Below are 10,702 nucleotides of genomic sequence, written 5' to 3' on the forward strand. Positions count from 1 at the left end.
TGGAGCATTCCTGAGACATGAATAAGCCCGAATTCTCCATTCCCATAATGAATGATTCCATGTGTGCCAAGTATCAATTCATATGCTTTATTCCTCAGTGATAAGCTTTTGGTTTCTCAGGCTGTGTATTCTGTAAACCTGGTATAAGAACTTCCTGGCATCCTCTGCTTCATGATCATTCTCCATTTTTCATTATTTTAACAACCTCATTCTGGATGCCTAAGAACACTGACTTGGGGAAAAGGCAATCTGAACTCAGTAGTAAAGATATGACAAGCGCGGGCGCCTGGGTGGCTCAGTCGGTTAAGCGACTGCCTTCGGCTCAGGTCATGATCCTGGAGTCCCTGGATCAAGTCCCGCATCGGGCTCCCTGCTCGGCTGGGGGTCTGCTTCTCCCTCTGACCCTCTTCCCTCTCGTGCTCTCTGTCTCTCATTCTCTCTCTCAAATAAATAAATAAAATCTTTAAAAAAAAAAAAAAGATATGACAAGCGCTAACCCTTCCCTAGTACCTACAGTGTGCCGGGCACCATGTGGAGCACTTTCAATATACTAGCTTATTTCATATTTGTAACTGCCCTGTGAGGTTGGTATTATTCTAATTACCCCCATTTTAAAGATGAGGAAGTAGAGGCATGGGGAAGTTAAGTAATCTGCAAGGAGTGGGACTAGGATTCAAATCAGGGCAGTTGGGTCCCATGATCCCCATCCTTCATCCACACTATCCGGCTTCCAGCTGTGGACCCACGGACGGCCGAGAGAGACCCTGGGTGAGTTGCCTGCATCACCAAGCTGTGGCTTGTCTGTGCCTTGTCTGTGCCACGCAGGACTGTTCAGGAACTTGGCAACCTCCAGCCCCGAGGTTCTAGGAAGCAGCATTTCCAGGCTGCTACACAGGGTCCGCATGAGGCTCTCCGTCTACCCAGGAGCCAGCCAAGAACCCTCAATTCACCTGATGCGAGAGACTCATTAGTCTGTTTTCAGAACTCTCCAGGCATAAAAATGACCTTCTTAGACTAAGAAATCTATGTCGGGGTGTGGCTTTTTTCTCTGTACCAGCTACAACTCATTTCCCTCATTCTTACGTGCCGCTGGAAACACCCTCCACATCCTAAAAATTATTTATTTTTTTAAAAAGATTTTATTTGTTTGACTGAGAGAGACACAGCGAGAGAGGGAACACAAGCAGGGGGAGCGGGAGAGGGAGAAGCAGGCTTCCCACAAAGCAGGGAGTCCCATGCGGGGCTCAATCCCAGGACCCTGAGATCATGACCTGAGCCAAAGGCAGATGCTTAATGACTGAGCCACCCAGGCACCCCTAAAAATTGTTTATTAGAATTTCCTAACTTCCATTCAACGAAGTATACCATTAATCATACACTTTAGATTCATGTATTCATTTACCCAATGCACATTTATTGAGTGCCTAGAGGGGGCCAGGCAAGGTGACGGGCTCTGTGTTTATATATTTAGATTTTGGTGAAATCTGATTTTGACCGCTGTCTTAGGGTTATGCTAGCTGCCCTATCAGATGCGTCTCCATGTTTTAACACCTTAACAGACAAAAGTTGATTTCTTATTCAGATAGAATGTAGAACCGGATGTTCGAATGGCCCGAGGGTTGGACTGCGGGTCTCCTTCCAGCGGCGGGGGGGGGGGCAGCTCCAGAGCAGAGTCTGAACTGCAGCGGCCAGAGTCATGGCAGGGCAGGCGTTCAGAAAGTTTCCTCCCCTCTTTGACCGAGTTTTAGTTGAAAGGAATGCAGCTGAAACTGTAACCAAAGGAGGTATTATGCTTCCAAAAAAATCTCAAGAAAAAGTGTTGCAAGCAACAGTAGTAGCTGTTGGATAGGCTCTAAAGGAAAGGGTGGAGAGATTTAACCAGTTAGTGTGAAAGTTGGAGATAAAGTTCTTCTCCCAGAATATGGGGGCACTAAAGTAGTTCTGGAATGACAAGAATTATTTCTTATTTAGAGATGGTGATATTCTCGGGGAGTATGTGGACTGAAATCATTATTAAAATGGCATGAAGTGAAGCTGCCCATTCCAGTGAAGTTGTGAAATCTTTCATCATGTAAATAATTTTCATGTCTCTCTTTTATAATACACTAATGGTATCCAAACTAATGATATCCAGTGTCTCTAAAATTTAGTTTTAGTGTACTGATATAAACATTAGCAAATAAAAATGCATAAATGAAAAAAAAAAGAATGTAGAACCGTTTCTGACCCAGGTTCTTTCCCTCTTGGGGCTCCACCCTCCCTGGGGCATGAGAGTCATTTCCACTCAGCTCCCTGATAGGAAATGAGCCAGAGTAGAGAGCCAGGTCCTACTCACCTTTGCCCAGAAGTGACACTCATCTCCTCTATTTATACTGGTGAACATCTAGATGTGAGGTCTGGGGTGGGTGGTTAGGGGTGGGTGCTGAGAAATGTCACCCTCGCTTGGCAGCCTCTTCCCAGAGGGCAGCCGCTCTGGTGGGTGGCAGCCGGGGTGACCCATGTGGGGCGCATACACTGGGATGACCCATGTGGGGCACATACACCCATGTGGGGTGCATAGCATCAGGGACCGCTAGGCTCTGCAGTGGGATTTCCCCAGGCAGGTATGCCCTATGTCAGTGATGTTGACATTGCTCAGTAGACCTTTGGCAACCTTCTTTGGAAATTACTTTGAAAGCAATTTGGCGGGCGCCTGGGTGGCTCAGTTGGTTAAGCGACTGCCTTCGGCTCAGGTCATGATCCTGGAGTCCCTGGATCGAGTCCTGCATCGGGCTCCCTGCTGAGCGGGGGGTCTGCTTCTCCCTCTGACCCTCTTCCCTCTTGTGCTGTCTCTCATTCTCTCTCTCAAATAAATAAAATCTTTAAAAAAAAAAAAAAAGAAAGAAAGAAAGCAATTTGGGAACAAAAGATCTTTCTTTGTAAATCCTTCAGTGGTGGCCATGTGCATTCTTTGTAGGCTGATTTAATTCTTGCAAATTAGTCATGAGTCATTCAGAGTCAAGTCTGGGGCATAAAGCAGAGGCTCGGTAATGCTGTTTTGAATCCAAGTCAAAATATATCAGTAAAGGGAAGAGGTGGAGTCCTCCTGTGGGCTGGTTGATTTGGCCCTGAAAGCAATTCCCTGAGAGGAGCTGAGCTCCCAGAGTGTTTTGAGCAAAGGTGGGACCGTTTGATTAGGGCAGGAACAAGAAAGCTCTTCTCAGTGTCAGACGATCTGAGTGTTAGCTGTGTAACTTGCAAGGAGACTGGGGACTCTCCAAGCCTGTTTCCTCATCTGTAAACTGATGATGGGGGAGCAGATTAGGTCGCCTCTCACCTTCTTTGAAGCGCTGACATTTGAGATTCTGAAGAGAAAGCTTTCAAATACCACCTTTCAGCTGCATAGGTCAGAGCCCGAGAGGCCGTTTGAAGTACTGCCTCATTATTGCTAAAACTCAGGCCTGTATTCCTGGGTATTTACACATCCGCATGTTCTAGAATCAGAGAAGACCATCCATCAGGGCACCTGTGGGTCACATGTGACACCGGATGGGCTTGGAGCCTCCACATCCTCCAGTATGAGCTGGAAAATAATAGTCCCCTGCCTGTGGGAATAGTGTGACCTTGAACATAAGGGAATGCGGTATCTTAGCACAATGCCTGACGCCGGAAAGTGCCGGTCAATGCTCCTGCTTGGACCGGGTCACTTTGACTGTAACTGTTACCCATGCCACTTCCAGAACCTGTTGGGACATCGCTGCCAGTGATCGGGCAGGAGGCTCCTTCGGCATGCCCCTCGAAAGAGGACTCATTGCTCCCCTGGGCAGCATCCCTCTTTGGATAGTGCTGTTTTTAAACATTTATTTTAGGGGCGCCTGGGTGGCTCGGTCAGTTAAGCATCTGCCTTTGGCTCAGGTCATGATCTCAGGGTCCTAGGATGGAGCCCCGGGGTCCAGCTCCCTGCTCAGCGGGGAGTCGGCTTCTCCCTCTGCCCCTCCCCGCCTCATGCGTGCGCGGGCACACTCTCTCTGAAATAAACAAAATCTTTAAAAAAAATAAACATTTATTTTATAAAGATTTTTTTTTAATTTTATTTATTTGACATAGAGACAGAGAGAGAGGGAACACAAGCAGGGGGAGTAGGAGAGGGAGAAGCAGGCTTCCCGCCGAGCAGGGAGCCCGATGCGGGGCTCGATTCCAGGACGCTAGGATCATGACCTGAGCTGAAGGCAGACGCTCAACCGTCTAAGCCACCCAGGTGTCCCATAAACATTTATTTTATAAAAAGTAATAATAATAGCTACTACCATACAAAGCCTACCAGACAAAGAAGTCTCTTCATGAGAAGGTTCTCCAATGCTGAATGCCAGCTCTGAACTCCCTCCCGACTGTCTCTCCAGTATCCTCATGTTTGTACTTTCTCCATTGTTCCTCTTATAAAAATGAATTGTTGTTCTTTCACAATTCTGACTCCTCCTTGAATAGGAACTGGCTTGTCTTTATTTCACTTAAGTGGATGGAACAGTAGGTAAGATTGGGCCTGAGCCCAGCAGAACAGGAATGTCTCAGGGGCTCAGCCTGGGCTGTGCACTGGAATCACCTGGGAGCTTTTAAAAAAATCATATCTCAGACCATTTACATCAGCCTCCTCGAGAATTTGACATCAATATTTTCTTAAGCTTCTAGGTGATTCTAATGTGCAGCCAAGACTTAGAAGCAATGTTCTAGATGCTTGTTCCTATTAATGTGGTCTAACATTGCAATCAATTTTTGCTAGGCTCATTCATCACCATGTTGAGTCATATTTAGGCTACTGTTAAGAATGACCACATCTTTTTCTACTAAGTCAAGGATCCCCAATTCTTACTGTGTACTTGATTTATATATATATATATATATATATATATATATATGTATACATATTTATGATATAATATATATTTATACATATTTATTATATAATATATATTTTTAAAATTTATTTATTTATTTATTTATTTATTTATTTATTTATTTGAGAGAGAGAGTGTGTGTGTGCAAGCAGGGGGAGAGGCAGAGGGAGAGAGAGAGAATCTCAAGCAGACTCCCTGCCAAGGGCAGAGCCCAAAGCGAGGCTCCATCTCATGACCTTGAGATCACGACCTGAGCTGAAACCAAGAGTCGGTCACTTAACCGACTGCGCCATCCAGGCGCCCCTGTACTTGTTTTTTTTTTTATTACTCGAGTGCAAATACTTTATACAGATGAAGTCTTTTCTGGCTAAATTTGTCTCTTTTCTATAACCCAGAAGTTAGCCAATTTTATGTTATATTTTACCATAGTTTAAACAAACAAAAACAAAAATCCAAAGGCTGGCTCTAAAGATCTCCCTCCAGTTATTCTCAATGCCTGAGTCAGGAGACTTCAAATACAACCATCAGTCTGCAGCCTAGAGCAGGTGGTAGAAAATTGTGAATAAAAATAAGTAAATGAAGCTGATGTCCATCTCCCATGTACATCATCGTGTCCCAATGGTAGACCAGATCCTAATAGATCTCATCAATGCTTGAGAATGCTCACTGATCTGTTAGCGTATCTGTGAATCTACCAGCTTCGTCGCCTTTCAAGGAAGGAACTGAGGTTGGCTTTTCACTCTGAGAAAACACAGTGGGAGGAAGGTGTCAGGACCGGGCCGCCTGCCCCACGTGCTCAGGAGCCCCGCCTGGGGCCGGCTACGGCCTGCAGACCTGACACCTGCAAGGTCCTGCCGGGCCCCTCACGCCAGGTGTACAAATGGAACAAGGCACTCCTCTGCCCCATGTTCGCTTATTTCCGCGCAGTTAATGTAAAATGCCCAAGGAGAGCCCACGATTGCGGGAGGGGCTTCGGCGGGTGAAGGGAGCTGGCTCTGCGGTGTGTAGCTCCCCCTAGTGGTCACGGGGCGTCCCTTCTCGGGTCAGAAAAACAGGCGGTGGAAACTTAGTTCGCATTTTTAGAACACAATTAAGTTTGTCCTGCAGTTTCCCTCGGCCGGTGTACCTGTCACACTCTGATGAAACCCTCCACGTGGTAATATGAAAACATCTAGGATTACTCGGACTAACCCTCTACAAAGAAAGAAAACAGAAACTATAATGCTTCTTTTGTTTTTAGTTCCCAGCTTCCCAAGACAGTGTTCTATGGAGGTAAAAATCCTCTTATGACATAAGATTTATTAGGGAGAAAGATCAGTTCCTTTTGCTCCATAAGGCGTCCCTCTGTCATTGCCACCCCACAGAGTGCATCCTATTTCTTACTTTACCGCAAAGGCAGAGGGGCCTTCCTCACCAAAGATGGGGAGCCATAGCAACAGATCTGCTCGGATGGCAGTTTCCACAGGCCAGACTCTTACCCTCTAAGATCGGGATGGAATACTTTTCCCTTCAAAAGAAGTGGCTTACCCTTGATATATATATTTTTTGAAGTCACAAACTCTTGAGAAAATAATGCAAACGATGGACCCGCCTCCCTTCTCTGCCCCTCAAATGCACACACACACATACACACAAAGTGTGCACACAACTGTGGGGGATTTGGTCTCCCTAAAGGCATTCATGGACGCTGGATTGCAGGTTAAGAATCTAAGGGGGACCCTAGGTGCCCCATGGCATGGGCGTGCAGCGCCCAGTTAGAACGCAGCTGGCCACACTCCTGAGCTGGGTGTAGCCAAAGTGAGGTAAGCATGCGTGTGTTAGAGCCGCCTACCGTTTTCAGTAGCTCACAAGTATTTTCTCCGGACCCCTCCCAGCCACCTGGTGAGATCAGTAAGGGCAGAACCACTCACGGGAGGGCGACCGCTGCTAAAGGAAATATGGGAGAAATGCAGACAGATTATCATAACCAAATCCTTATAAAACATTTCTCCCTCTTCTCCATGCCTATGAAGCCATTTGCTGGTGGCAACAGTGAAGGGACACATGGGGAGGAATTGTCTTATAATGCCTTGGGGAGGCGACATCCATGGAGGCTGTGCTCATTCAGGGGAGATGGTGAGTTATACTTACCCAGGCATTTGTGGGAACCCGAAGAGGCTGGCAACTGAACACCAGACTTGTCACTAAATGAATGGGGGTGTTTTCGGCTTGTGGGATATCCACCATACCGAAGTGTCATCTTCCCCTCCGCCTTGAAGGATGCCCAAGTCAATTCTAGGGTGGCTGGGACGGGGGCCAGGGGGCGGGTAGTCCTGATGACAGACCTTCCTGAATTGTCCTGCAATGATCAGTTATGAATCTTCATCTCTCACTGGTTGCACATAATCTCAGTCTCAAACTCAACTCAAGAATCTGTGTTTGTCTAGGTCCTTCAAAAAGCAAATGCCAAGATGGGATTAAATGTGCAAGGATTTTAACAGGGGAAGTGCCTGTGTGAGGAAAAATTGGGAGTCGGATAAGGCTGGAAGAGTTGTAGGATGTGATACAAGTCTAAGGTGAGTGAAGAACAGGAGAGAAGGTTGGGTGGAAGATACCTGGACTGTCATGCCATCTAAGGAAGGTTCATCAAAGCTGAGATAGGGAGGTCCTCCAGCCAAAGTCAACCTTCTAAGGAGGGTGTGCCTCCCGAATGGTCCAGCCTTAGTATCCTTGCCACACTCATCTGGTGGTGGGAACAGCCCATGGTGAGTGTGGTCCTGGGGCCAACACGGCGCCATTGGTCACTTATACTCCCTGTAGCTGGAGGTCTGGGAGTACGGTCTCATGGCCATCACACCTTCTATCCTACCAGCTCATTTAAATTCTCCAGCCTCACTGGCTCTTAAGTTTGCAAACTTCACTTCTCCACTATCCATCGTTCCTCTGTGTCCTCATTTCCCTTCTCCAGCAACTTAGATTTCAGGGCCCATCCCTAGAATCGCTCTCTTATAAACACCCCAAAGTCTGCTGAGCCCGGCTCGCTCTGAGATGCTCATCTGGTCTAGTAGACACTAGTAGATGTCTATTCCCCACACCCTTCTTCTTAGCAGAACCCTCATTTGGTTCATGGAGTTCACCACACTATCCTAAGCCAATGGTTATCAAACTTTGCTGTGCCTCAGAATCACCTGAAAGGCTTGTTAAAGCACAGATTGCTGGGACTGACACCTATTCTGATTCAACAGGTCTCCATAGAGGCTCAAGAATTTACTTAGTGAGTTCTCAGGTGATGCTCATGCTGTGGGTCCAAAAATCTCACTTTAAGAACCACAGGTCTAAATCCATCTTCATAAACCCATAGCCCTCTTGCCATGGTAATTGTCAGGATCTGAAGAAAATGCCCCATGCTCCCTGGCTGGTGAAAGCTTTTCTCAACATCCTGCTCCACATTAACGAGGAAGCACGTGGACCTAATTGCCAATTGCAATCATGTCACAACCACAAGACACAAGTCATCACAAGGGACCAATATGTGAACAGCCAAGTAGAGAAGAAAGAACCTGGATCCTTGAAAAAACCACTGGGCCACAGAATCACCCATCCCTGGAGCTTGACCTACCTCTGAACCTCCCTTTAAGTTAAATAATTCATTTTCTTATTGTTTAAGCTGGTTTGAGAGAGGTTTTCTGTTACTGGCAAACAAAAACATCCTAGCTGGTACACCTAGGAAAAACCAAACCCTGATCTAACCCAACTGATGTTTGAGCATGTACCTACACCTAACCTGCTGAATACTTTTTTAAAAAAGATTTTATTTATTTATGTGACAGAGAGAGAGCATGAGCAGGGGGATGGGCAGAGTGAGAGGGAGAAGCAGACTCCCCGCTGAGCGGGGATCCCAACACCAGGCTCAATCCCAGGACCCTGAGATCGTGACCTGAGCCGAAGTCAGATGCTTAACCAACTGAGCCACCCAGGCGCCCCTAAAAATATACAGTTATCATGGTATTAGACCAGCTGTACATACTGTGTGGTTGTTGAGCAGAACTTTACTTACCTTAGTGCATTTGCTTATACACCCATCCATTAGGCATAATTCTTTCATATTGCAGGAAGCAAAAAAATCTTCCTTTGGCCTTGGTTTGATGACAGGCTGTGTTTCACTTCTCAACAGTAGCAGGGGATACCTGCTTTTCACACTGTTAAGTGTCCAGCTCAGCTCTGTGGGTCAGCTGACAGCTATTAGCTATTATCATATTGATAAAATATACACAACATAACATTTACCATTTTAGCCATTTTTAAGCATATAGTTCAGTGGCATCGAGTACATGCACATTTTGTATTAGTCTGCTCAAGTTGCCATGGGAAGTCCAAGATCAAGATCCGGCGGAGTTCCATTTCTGATGAGGGCTCTCTTCCTGGCTTACAGAGGGCTGCCCCCTCCCTGTGTCCCCACATGGCCTTTTTTTTTTCTGTGTCTGCACAGACAGGGGGGTTGGTGAGGGAGTGGGGGAGAGAGAGACATCAAATGAAAAGGCATAGGATTTGGACCACGGCTCTTTCCTATTCCTCCCCCGGGGGTAGATTTGTTCTTTCCTTTCTCCAGAAGTGATAGGTCCTTATCTAGGTCTTGGAGGTAGAGGTTTGTTGCCCCTTCCCCAGCAGCTTAAAACTTTTGCTCTGTATGCAAGAAGAGTCCGGCAGGAAAGTTTTATGCTATGTGACAGTCATGGTCGAACACCCTCCACAGACCCACACTGGCGCCTCTCTCTGGTCTCCCTCCTGACTCCCAGGGTTCTTGTGAGCACCCAGTGGAAGCCGCTGGAAAAGAGCTATAAATGAGTGCCAAATTCCCTTGTGTTTGGGTTTCTCAGGGGTCCTACACTGTCATGCCAGTGCATACCCAACCTTTAGCAACTTGTTAAAATTTTAGCTGATTTCTTCTTACCTCCTTATATAGCGGTCAGTGCCTCTTCCTCCCATGCTCTGCCAGATAGAACAGTCCATGCATCCAACTTTACTTGGAGGATCCTTTCCCTCCTTGGAATTCTTATTTGCCTTGGCTGCTTATTTGCCTTGCAACATTTGCTTTGTGAAGCCCTCAAGAAAAGTCACGATGTAGATTACCCGGCTCTCTCCTATCGTTAGGGCAAGAACAACGCTCTTTCCAGCTTTCATCGTCTTCAGTGGGAGAAGAGCCTTCATGCAGAGGTATGTTGAGGTCCAAATGAAGGCATGTATGTGCAGCCACTTGATGGATTCTATCATCTCCATAAAAATTACGGTTATGAAACTTACACCAGGGCAGCAGGCAAGATCTGTAGGGATGCACGTGATCTCTAACAGCAAACAAGCAAACCGTGGAAACAATCATAATCTCAGTCAACAGCAGAGAAGAGAGAGAGTGAGGCAGCCCATAATGGGACACCACGCAGCAGTGAACACACTACTGTATTCAACCACACTAAAAAAATCTAAGCAGTTCGTCAAATTAAGGAAGCCAGACACAAAAGAGCACATACACTATGATTCCTTTTAGAGCAAGTTCAAAAACCTGCAAAAAACTAAAAAAAACATATGTTAGGGTGTGTCATCTCAGAGGAAGCTATAATGAAGAGCAAAAGAATGATTAGCATAAGATTCGGAATAGCGGTGACCATTTTTTGAAGTAAGAAGTCAGTAAAAAGTCAGTACAATTTAGGGTTTCCGTTTCCCCACGACCACTGTTCTCATTGCTTTCAAGGACTTTAGGGAAGGTCAGTAATGACTGCTGATGTATTGGTCTGATTAAACATTAATTTTCCAGGGCCAGAGGTGGAGCCTGAATTAGGTTCTTTGCTCCGTGGATA

The 10,702-nt window shown here is 46.2% G+C and overlaps 1 pseudogene; it reads left to right on the top strand.

Annotated features, from left to right (window-relative positions):
- Positions 1–1,696: 1,696 nt before the first annotated feature.
- On the top strand, positions 1,697–2,129 carry LOC118004485 (annotated as a pseudogene).
- The last annotated feature ends 8,573 nt before the right edge of the window (positions 2,130–10,702 follow it).

Source organism: Mirounga leonina, unplaced genomic scaffold (genome assembly GCF_011800145.1).
Source record: "Mirounga leonina isolate KUSES-001 unplaced genomic scaffold, KU_Mleo_1.0 Mir_93, whole genome shotgun sequence".
In the NCBI taxonomy this organism is placed as follows: domain Eukaryota; kingdom Metazoa; phylum Chordata; class Mammalia; order Carnivora; family Phocidae; genus Mirounga; species Mirounga leonina.